Genomic DNA, 10,770 nt, shown 5'->3' on the forward strand with positions numbered 1-10,770 from the left:
GTGAATCCACACAAAGCTGAAGATCTGTGCCCGTCACCAAATAAGTGATGCGCTTACCAGAAATATGGATAATAACAGCCTTATTGACACTAGTCCACATCAGGGTAATGAAACATCAAATCCCAATATATATATATATATATATATAATTTTTTTTTTTTTTTTAGCAGAGACTCTAGAGCAGAGGTCTCAAACTAGCGGCCCTCCAGCTGTTGCAAAACTACAAGTCCCATGAGGCATTGCAAGCCTGGCAGTTACAACCATGACTCCCACAGGCAGAGGCATGATGGGACTTGTAGTTTTGCAACAGCTGGAGGGCCGCCAGTTTGAGACCCCTGCTCTAGAGAATAAAACAGCGATTGTTGCAATATTTTATGTCACGTGGTATTTGCACAGCGGTGTTTTTAACGCAACTTTTTTTGGAAAAGTGACACTTTTATGAATTTTAAAAAAACGAAACAATAAAATTAGCCCAATTTTGCATAATGTGAAAGATAATGTTACGCCGAGTAAATAGATACCAAACATGTCACACTTTATAATTGCACGCACTCGTGGAATGACGACAAACTACGGTACCTAAAAATCTCAATAGGCGACGCTTTAAAAAAATTTTCCGGTTACCAGGTTAGAGTTACAGAGGAGGTCTAGTGCTAGAATTATTGCTCTCGCTCTGACAATCGCGGCGATACCTCCCATGTGTGATTTGAACACTGTTTACATATGCGGGCGCGACTTCCGTATGCGTTTTCTTTGCTGCGCGAGCTCGCGGCTTCGGGGGGGGGGCGCTTTTAAAATAAGAATTTTTTTTTTTTTTTTAATTAACAAATTGTTTTAAAAAAAAATAAAATGTGATCACTTTTATTGCTGTCACAAGGAATGTAAACATCCCTTGTGACAGTAATAGGTGGTGACAAGTACTCTTTATGGAGGGATCGGGGGTCTAAAAGATTCCCCACCCCTCCTTTACACTTCAATGTATTCAGATCGCCAAATATGGCGATTCTGAATACTGTATTTTTTTTTTAAATACGGCGCCATTGGCAGCCGAGTAAACGGGTAGTGACGTTATGACGTCGCTTCCGTGTTTACAATTAGGAGACTGGAATGACGCCGCTTACGGCGTCATTCCAGTCCCTCCCTAGCCGCTGGAAGCGGTGGATGTGAGATCGGTGCTCCCGATTGAACGGGAGCACCGGTAAGAGCGGCGGGAGGTCCCCTCCCGCATAACAGCCGAGCGGCTTTTAGCCTCATCAGTTGTTATGGCTGGAAAGCCAATCGCCCACTCAGAAAAACGGGACCGGGATGATGCCTGCAGGTGCGGGCATCATCCCGGTATAACCCCCCGGAAGCAGAGTACGCACATCTGCGTACGCTCGGCGGCAAGGGGTTAAGTTCCGAGAGAGAGAGAGATCCCCTCTGGACTCCCTGCATTTTACACAGACCCCCCCTACAGGGCAGACCCTCCACTACTGTTTACGCCCTCTCCACAACTGCACCTCTGGACCCCTTTGCATTACACAGCACCCTGCACCTCTGGACTCCTTTGCATTACACAGCACCCTGCACCTCTGGACCCCTTTGCGTTACACGGCACCCTGCACCTCTGGACCCCTTTGCGTTACACGGCACCCTGCACCTCTGGACCCTTTTGCGTTACACGGCACCCTGCACCTCTGGACCCTTTTGCGTTACACGGCACCTCTGGACCCCTTTGCGTTACACGGCACCCTGCACCTCTGGACCCCTTTGCGTTACACGGCACCCTGCACCTCTGGACCCCTTTGCGTTACACGGCACCCTGCTGCACCTCTGGACCCCCCCCTTACAGACACCCCCTAACAGTTCTGGACTCCCTGCATTTTACACAGACCCCCTACAGAGCAGACCCTCTCACTACAGTGCAGACCCCCTACAGTGTAGACCCCCCCATAGTGCAGACCCCTCACTACAGTGCAGACCCCCCCAGTATACAACCTCCCTACAGTGCACAGACCCCCCCTAACACAATACAGCCCCCGTTCAGAGCACAAAAAGAGAGCCCAAGGTAATGGCTTTGCATCCGAGCCACTCTGCACACCCCGGACCCGGCACAACGAACCTGCATGCAGGGGGAGGGGGGAGGCGGCTTCACTGTGCTCGGCTGTGACAGCTGCTGTAGAGACTGATCTGAGCCGTGAAGGGGTTGTGCCGACTGGCCTTGCAGCCCCACCCCCATAAACTCGGGCGAGCTGTGTGATTTGTCACTACCGTACTCATCGTAATAGGCGCGCACATCCTTTTTTTTTTTTTTTTTGTCGGCTGGCTAGACCGTGCATTTGCAAACCACGGCTGGCTTGACCGCAGTGCTATATCTCCTCTGTCTGTATGCTATATCTCCTCTGTCTGTATGCTATATCTCCTCTGTCTGTATGCTATATCTCCTCTGTCTGTATGCTATATCTCCTCTGTCTGTTTCCTATATATCCCATGTCTGTATCCTATATATCCCCTGTCCGTATCCTATATATCTTCTGTCTAGATTCTGTATATCCCCTGTCTAGATTCTGTATATCCCCTGTCTAGATTCTGTATCCTGTATATCCCCTGTCTAGATTCCGTATCCTGTATATCCTCTGTCTAGATTCTGTATCCTGTATATCCCCTGTCTAGATTCTGTATCCTGTATATCCCCTGTCTAGATTCTATATGTAGCACTGACTCCCAGAGGAGCTGGGCTTACCGTTACCTTCTTGACCTCGCCTCCGTCTAGGCGTTTCCCGTGGTAGAGGGCCCAAAAAATTGCAGAACTGACACTGGATCCTCTTTTTGGGATATATATATTTAGAAGATAACAGTTTTTTTAATGAAGGGTAGAGGGTTAGGAAGTAAGTTCAGGTATTCTTGGAACTGCAAAAATAGGAAGTCTCTCAAGGATAGACCTCCTCTCACTAGGCCTAGCAGTCGGTAGGGTGTTAAGTAAAGCAAAGTCTCTGCCACAGACTTGGATGTAGAAAACTTGAAAAGCAAAAGTCTCTGCCACAGACTTGAATGTAACTGAGGGACATAGATACATTTAGAGAACTATGATACGGTACCAGTATCTCTGAGCCGGTCCAGCGATACCGTATGAAAATAGATCCACAAAATGTCCTTCAACTGAGCCTCCAGGCTCCTTCTGAGAAACCAGCCTTATGCATGGCCTTCTCCTGAAGAATCCTCCCCTGGATGCTTCTCCAGCTGCTGGGCCTCTCCCTAGATGAGATGGCAGAGGACCACCTTTGAATCATTTTGGCCTCATATCCATTCAGGCCTGTCCCTGCAGTTGCTTCGCCTTGTGCTATCCAGCCCCGAGAGTCGGAATTGCATGGATCCGCACCTCAGGCCAGGAGGGCCATGGGGGCTGGTCAGGAGGACCAGGACCGAACAGACGGAAAATCTCTTCTGGACCGGAACACAGAAGCACGTGATGTCAGTACCATAAATACCCTCTCCCAGAATGCACAGCAAGACGACACTCCCACTGGGCTGGTTCCGAGAGAAAGAAGGCATTCAATGCACCCAGCCAAACTGCGTTCCCACACTCAGTGGTGACAGCGACACCAACGGTCAAGGAGAACGCAATGCAATCCAGCTAGACTGGTACTGAAACCATAATTTGGTAAAATTAGCCCTAAAACCCAGTTGTGGCTTTAGGAATATTAATTTTCAAAAACATATAGCCCGTGCTCTTCAGGAGCTGGCGCTACATATATATCCCCGGTCTAGATTCTATATATCCCCTGTCTAGATTCTATATTTCTCTAGTCGTCTGTCTAGGACAGCACTAGAGATTAGGCTCCACCTCCGGAGGCAGGAAACATATCATCAGACCTTTAAAGGGTGGCACCTGTCCCTTCTCCCTCAGTCTTTGTTTCCTCCGCTGGTTGAGGAGGCTGGATTGGAGCTCTCATTCCCCTGAAACTGGGAAAGCCCATGTGAGAAGGGGAAGGAGGTCTGTGTACCAGGGAACAGGATGATGGACATCTGGGGTCCCCGGTCAGGTTGCGTGCAACTGTGACCAGCGCTCTCCTCCTAGATAGCCCGGGGAGGGTTGGTGTTCCCCGCCTGATGACCGGATTGAATTTGGCATGGGGGTGTGCACAGGCACTGAGTTTCGGCCTGTGGAACGCAGGAGGAGGGCGGGGACTTCCGGCGAGTGTGGACTGCGGAACCAGGGCGCCTTATTTGAAAAGCACCAGCTACAAGATAGACTGTGCTGCACCACAGGCTTAAAGAGAAAAGCTTCCAGGCGGTCAGATAACTTCCGCACGAAGCATGGATGCAGCAGAATGTGGCATTGGAGCCCAACCAGCCCAGGTAGGCAAACACAAGGGTGTCTTGTACCTACAGGGCTGGAAGGGGGGGGAGTGATGAACAGTTTAGGTAGTCCATTTGTTTGTTCTCCCCCCCCATCTATTTTAACAGGATCCGGACTAAGGTGTCTTGCGAATCCTGTTGGTGGCAGGTGGGGTGCACATAGGTGTTTGGTGAAGGCATTCTATTTTTGCTAAGGTTACGCTGATGGTAGCTTGTCTGTGTTTCCCCTCCTTTTCTTCTCTCCTTCTCTTCTCTCCTTCTCTTGTCTTAGGCTCTGCCCAAAGAACCGGAGAAGTCAGGGGGGAAGAAGAGATGTCCATCGTGTATGAACAAATTTAAGGAGGGATGGATTAAGCCCCTCTGTAAACCCTGCATAGATAAGTTGGTTTACAAAGAGGCTATGGGGGCTTGTAAGGAACTGATTTCTGGGGTACAGAAAGAAATGCCGTCCATCAAGACAAAGCTAGCGAACCTCAAAACCAGCCGCAGTTCCCCCTGCTTCCACCCCAGAGGAGGGTGACGAATCCGGGAAAGAGGAATTGGATTCTCTGGATGGCCTTAGTGAGACGGCATCATGCAGAGATTCTGATTCAAGGGACAAGCTCACCCAGATACAGACTCTCACTCGAGGAGGTCGATGTCTTATTGGGGGTGATTTTATGAGACGCTCGAAATTAAAGAAGTGCAAGTCACCCTGTCCTTGCATGACCGGATGTATCAAACCCTGAAAGAGGATCCAACCAGGGTCTTCCCGGTTCATAGTGGACTCTATTGAGAGAGTGGGTGGAACGGGAGAATTTTTTTTTTTTCCCAGTCTGAAGAGGAGGTTCCCCTTCAGTGAGGACCCCGCCTGTGTCTGGAACAAGGTTCCTAAGGTAGACGCAGCCTTCTGCCAGTGTGCTAAATCGACAGACCTCGCCTTTGAGGACATGGGTGTTCTTAAGGAACCCATGGACAAAAGGATGGAGGTGCTCTTAAAAAGGTCATGGGAGGTAGCCATGACTAATTTAAAGCCTGCAATGGCCACAACAATAATGGCTAGCAATCTGGAGGTCTGGCTGGAACAATTGCAAGGGCATTTAGAAAGTGGGACCTCTAGGAAGGAGATTTTGGATTCCCTTCCTATTCTGCACAAAGCAGCAGGCTACATGGCAGACACTTCTGCAGAGTCGGTCAAGCTGTCGGCAAAGATTGCACTCGTAAATTAATCTCGCAGGGCACTATGGCTAAAATCCTGGTCAGGGAACCCGACCTCAAAGGTGAGGCTATGTGGCATCACCTTTGAGGGAGACCTCTTGTTTGGGCAGGATCTAGAGAAGGTTCTGGATCACACTGCTGACAAGAAGAAGGCCTTCCCTACCAAGACTAAAGGCACCAGGGAAACTTTTTTTTTTTTTTGTCCCCAAAGGCAGGGACAGTCACAAGGACAGACCTCTAAAGGGTCAGTTTCTAAAAAAACAGTGGGGAGGAGGAAAACAGAAAGGCGTTCTGTTTTCCTCTCCTAAGAAAACCACTAAGTCCCAATGACTTGGTTCCCATGGGGAGAAGACTGGGGCAGTTCCTCCCACAGTGGGAAAAGACTACCCCAAATACCTTTTTATTCTGAGGATAATCAGGGAGGGTTACCGAATACAGTTCCTGTGACCAAAACTCCCGGAGATCCTCAGAAGACAATGGCCTTACTGTTACAAATTGGCAATCTGGTAGATCAACGTGTGCTTGTTCTATTGCCACGATAGGAGGTAAACCACGGTTTCTACTCGCATGTATTTGTAGTGAAGAAACTGTCGGGCAAATTCCGGCTAATTTTGATTTTAAAGTTACTAAACAAGTTGGTAACATACAAAAATTCCGGATGGAAACAATCTTTACAGTAAGATCAATCCTTCCCCCGAACTGTTTCATGGCCTCCCTCGATCTGAGGGACGCCTACCTACACGTCCCCATTCACAAGGACTCTCAAAAATATCTGATAGAGATTCAGTGGGGAAAGCAGACTTGACATTTTCAGTTCAGGGCCCTGCCATTCCACCTATGCTCCTCCCCCAGGACATTTACAAAAGTCCTGGCGGAGGCATTGGCTTCCCTAAGACTGAAGGGGATCGAGGTCTTACCATATTTGGGCGACCATTTATTCTTTGCCCCCGCTAAACTCTAACTATAGGGAGATCTGCGGACAGCCATCTCCTTCCTAAAAGGACTGGGTTGGCTCATAAACGAGGAAAAATCACACCTAATCCCGACACAGGCCTTTCAGTACGTGGGTTTCTTGGTGGACTCAGTAACGCAGAAAATCTTTCTCACAGAGGAGAAAGGTAGAAAGGGTGAAGGTGAATGCAACTTGGTTGCAAATCAATCGGGCAATTTCCCTACGCTCAGCCATGTCGGGACTAGGTCTGCTGGTGGCAATAATATCTGCGGTTCCTTGGGCAAGGGCCCATTTCAGGTGCCTTCAGGCCGACATCCTGAACAGCTGGGGTGGGGCACAAGAATTCCTAGACACGACTATCCATCTATCTTCAAGGACCAGGAGGTCTCTGTGGTGGTGGAGAAAAGAGGAGGACCTAGTACAGGGTTTATGGTGGTCTTTTATAGTGTCTGTATCACTATGAATTCTAGTGCTTGGGGCTGGGGGGCCCATTTGGGGTCAAAAATAGCCCAAGGATGCTGGTAGAAAGCACAGTCCTAAAAGTCAGCCAACTGGAGATAGTTGCAGGCGATCTGGGAAGCATTAAGCGCATTTGCCAGAGATCTGAAGGGCCACCACGTACAGGTCCTCTCAGACAGCGTGGTAGCAGTCTCTAAACAAACAAGGAGTAACGAGATGCCCATCCTTAATCAGACTAACAGGGATGATTTTGCATTGGGCAGAGAAAAACCTAGGGTCGGTCTCAGGGGTCCATCTGAAAGGAGTGGACAACCGCCTGGAGGATTTTCTGAGTCGACACCAAGTGTGCGAATCAGAATGGTCCCTAAACAGGGAAATCTTTCAGCTGATGGTGCAGAAGTGAGGTCTCCCAGAGGTGGACTTGTTTGCCAGCAGAACAAATGCCCAGGTTCCAGTTTACTTCTCACTAGAGAGAGAAGCAGGGACCAAAGGGATAGACGCCTTGGCACAAAAGTCGACCTTTTTCACTTGCTATGCCTTTCCCCCCATTCAAACGTATTCCTCTAGTCTTGAGGAGATTTCCTCAAGAACAGATCACGATATTGGTGGTTCCATATTGGCCTTAGAGGCCATGATTTTCCATGCTGTTACGCCTGTCAGAAGAGCCTCCCCTCATTTTGCTCGAGAGGGAAGATCTGCTGTCCCAGGGACCAGTTCTGTTAACAGAAATACGGACTTATCAGCTTGGTGTCTGAGGAAAGGCTCTTGAAACCTAAAGGGCTCTCAGACAGGGTGGTAAGTACAATTCTTTCCTGTAGAAAGAAGGTAACCCAAGCAATTTATGTGAAAGTTTTTTGTTCGTGGTTAAATGCTAAGAAGGCATCTGTAAGTACCCTGGCAGTCTTGGAGTTTTTACAAGACAGCGCGGATAAAGGACTGGCCATTAGCACTTTGCAGGTGCAAGTTGTGGAACTGTCTGTGTTTTTAGAGCAACCCCTGGCATTAGACCTGCTAGTTAGCAGGTTCTTTAAGGAGTTAGCCAGAATTAAACCTGTTCTGTTTAAAATTTTACCCACCCACCCCCTATTTCCAAGTGGGTGGATATCCTTAATGACATAATGCTCATGGAGGAATTGCAGGCGAAGGCGGAAGACACTTATAAGTTCACCCTGTTGTGGTCCCTCTGGCGTCACCATTCCAAGTCTGAACTGTTTCTTAAAGCGGAAGTCCGCCGCGAGTTCCGCAGTTATTTTTATTTTTTTAAAAGCCAGCAGCTACAAATACTGCAGCTGCTAACTTTTAAAATAAGGACACTTACCCGCCCAGCGCGCCCGCGATGTCGGCACCCGAAGCCGATCTCTTGATCGTCTCTCGGGTGCTGCCGCCGCCATCTTGGTTATGGGAATCAGGAAGTGGAGCCTTTCGGCTTCATTTCCCGGTTCCCTACTGCGCATGCGCGAGTCGCGCTGCGCAATAAGGATATTATTCATTCTTTCTCTCTTAATGGAGACGTACAGCCAAATCTCAGTTTTCAACCAAAATCCCGCTGTCAGCTGACGTCACAGAGCCGGTCCAGGCTGGGGAAAGATCACGACAACCTGGTTGGGATCTGCCTGCAACCCTGGACCAGCACCGAGCTTAGGCTCTCAGTGAACTGCTGAGGGCCTGAGCCAGCCACTCCCACCCTCGCCACAGCCCAGCGCTGCAGTTACAAAATCAAATTAATATAAAATGACTCCCAAGGGTAAACCTAGTAAACAGGTAGTTTGTCTGTTGATTCCTAAGCAATATTGGTTCCCTATGGAGTAAAGGTGACACCTATACAGAAGGAAACATGCCATATTACACTTATGTAGAAAATAAATCTGGTCCTACTATCTAGTTACTTAGGATTGGGACCAGAATGTTTGGAATACAGACTGGAGTATTGTGTGGATCTACAATTCCCCATTTAACCCCATAGGAGCCAATGTATGCAGTGTGAAAATACAAAAGGTTTCTCTATTGCACAACTTTTACAATCTTTCAGCATTGTGCAGGATGCCGGGCATTGGCAGCTTCTCTGACAACTGTCAGATCTCTCTCTTGCTGGCTAGAGTTTTACACGCACTGGCAGCTCTACGGTGGTTTTTGTCTATTATCTATGCTGGATGTCACTATTTTAATATGTAAGTGTACTATTTTTATGGTTGAATAAATGTATTTCAAAATACTAAAGAGGATCCTGCGCTGCTATCTTTTTGCTGTTTGAGCTTCTTGGATCTCCCCAGATCTACATGGCAAGCTGCAGGACCCTTGTGTGGAATTGGCCCTTGTCCATAACACTTTGGCACCATTTGACTGACTGTTGAGGAAGCTGGACCTTGTAGTGCGCTCTACTGGTTTGTGATTTTGTTGCGCTTATGCTAAGAGGTGCCTCTCAGGGGACATTGCAACATATCCTAGCAAATCTCCTACAGTGCACTCTGGAATAGTTATACTATTATTATTCACTTTGCTTATATGCACGGTTTATTACCGACTTTGCTGATTCATGAGTTAATCCCAGTCTAGTGGTACGGTACTCTATTCTAGGTTACCTTGGCATAGTGATTATACTGTCTAGCAGCGTGTCTGAACCTACCTTCTGCATGTTCATTTATGCTCAAACCACCATTTATTATAATAACAATAAGATCTCAAAATGCGCCACCAACAATGATCAAAGCACCACGCCACAGAGCCAATCTTAATAATAAAACACTCGGAAACGTCACCTGGGATTCGCTATCCCAGGACGAATTCGATATAATGAAACGTGTCAGGACGTGGCTGTACGGCAACCAGAAGTGGTAATCTCGTCCCACCAGAAGTAACGTTCCAAGTGTTTTTGGATAAGAAAGTCTGGTGAAATTTGACGTTTTTCTTATGTTCGCCGTGACGTGATATTTCTGGCATCATACACGATACCCATGCAACACTTTCATTGCCTTCTGGTACATGCACTACCATTAGGCTGGTAATGTAATGCTATGTTTGAATAAACTTTTATATACGGTATCACACTAGCTGGAGTTTACTTTACTTTACTCCACATATTAAGATTTTCCTTGGACCTCTATCTTATGGAATGTGGTTTCAACCCTAAGGGTTGACTGCTTGTGTTGCCAAAACACGAGAGTGTAAGGTAATACTAGTTGGTGAGTGTACATCTGACTGGGGCATGTTTACTCACATGGTGTGGTCACAGTTGGAAGCTCAGCAACAGTTTTTGATTACGAAGTTACTTATGGACTATTAATTTCTTCACACCACCTGGGTTTTTTATATAAATTATATTTTTATTTGCTAGTACTATTATTTACCTTTATCCCCATTTATTGTAACCCGTACCACAGGGGCATGAAATCAGTGGGTCCATGTGCAAGATCAAAAGTCGGCCCTTAGCATAAACAAAAAAAAAATGTGCCGCGTGCTGTCGTGACAAGTGGGTGTGGTTTAAATTGCGCTAAATATTGGGCGTGGCTTAAATGGGCTGTGGTCAGAGATGACTTGCATAGTGTCCAGCAGTGGGTAATATGTGCTGGAGAGGGGTGTAAAGTGTATGGTTGTGGGTATTATGTGCCAGAGAGGAGTACATAGTGTACAGCGGTGGATAGTATGTAGGAGAGGAGTGTGTAGTTTGAGGCAGCAGTTAGTATGTACAGAAGAGGAGTGCAGAGTGTATGGAGATGTGCAGTATGAGCGGGTGAGGAGTACGGTGTGTATAGAGATGGGTAGTACCCCCGCCCCCTCTGATGTAACGTAAACCTGACGTGTTTCAGTTACATCAGAGGGGGCGGGGT

The sequence above is a fragment of the Lithobates pipiens genome, unplaced genomic scaffold (genome assembly GCF_037356315.1).
Source record: "Lithobates pipiens isolate NorthernLeopardFrog02 unplaced genomic scaffold, aLitPip1_a1.2 Scaffold_18, whole genome shotgun sequence".
Lineage (NCBI taxonomy): Eukaryota > Metazoa > Chordata > Amphibia > Anura > Ranidae > Lithobates > Lithobates pipiens.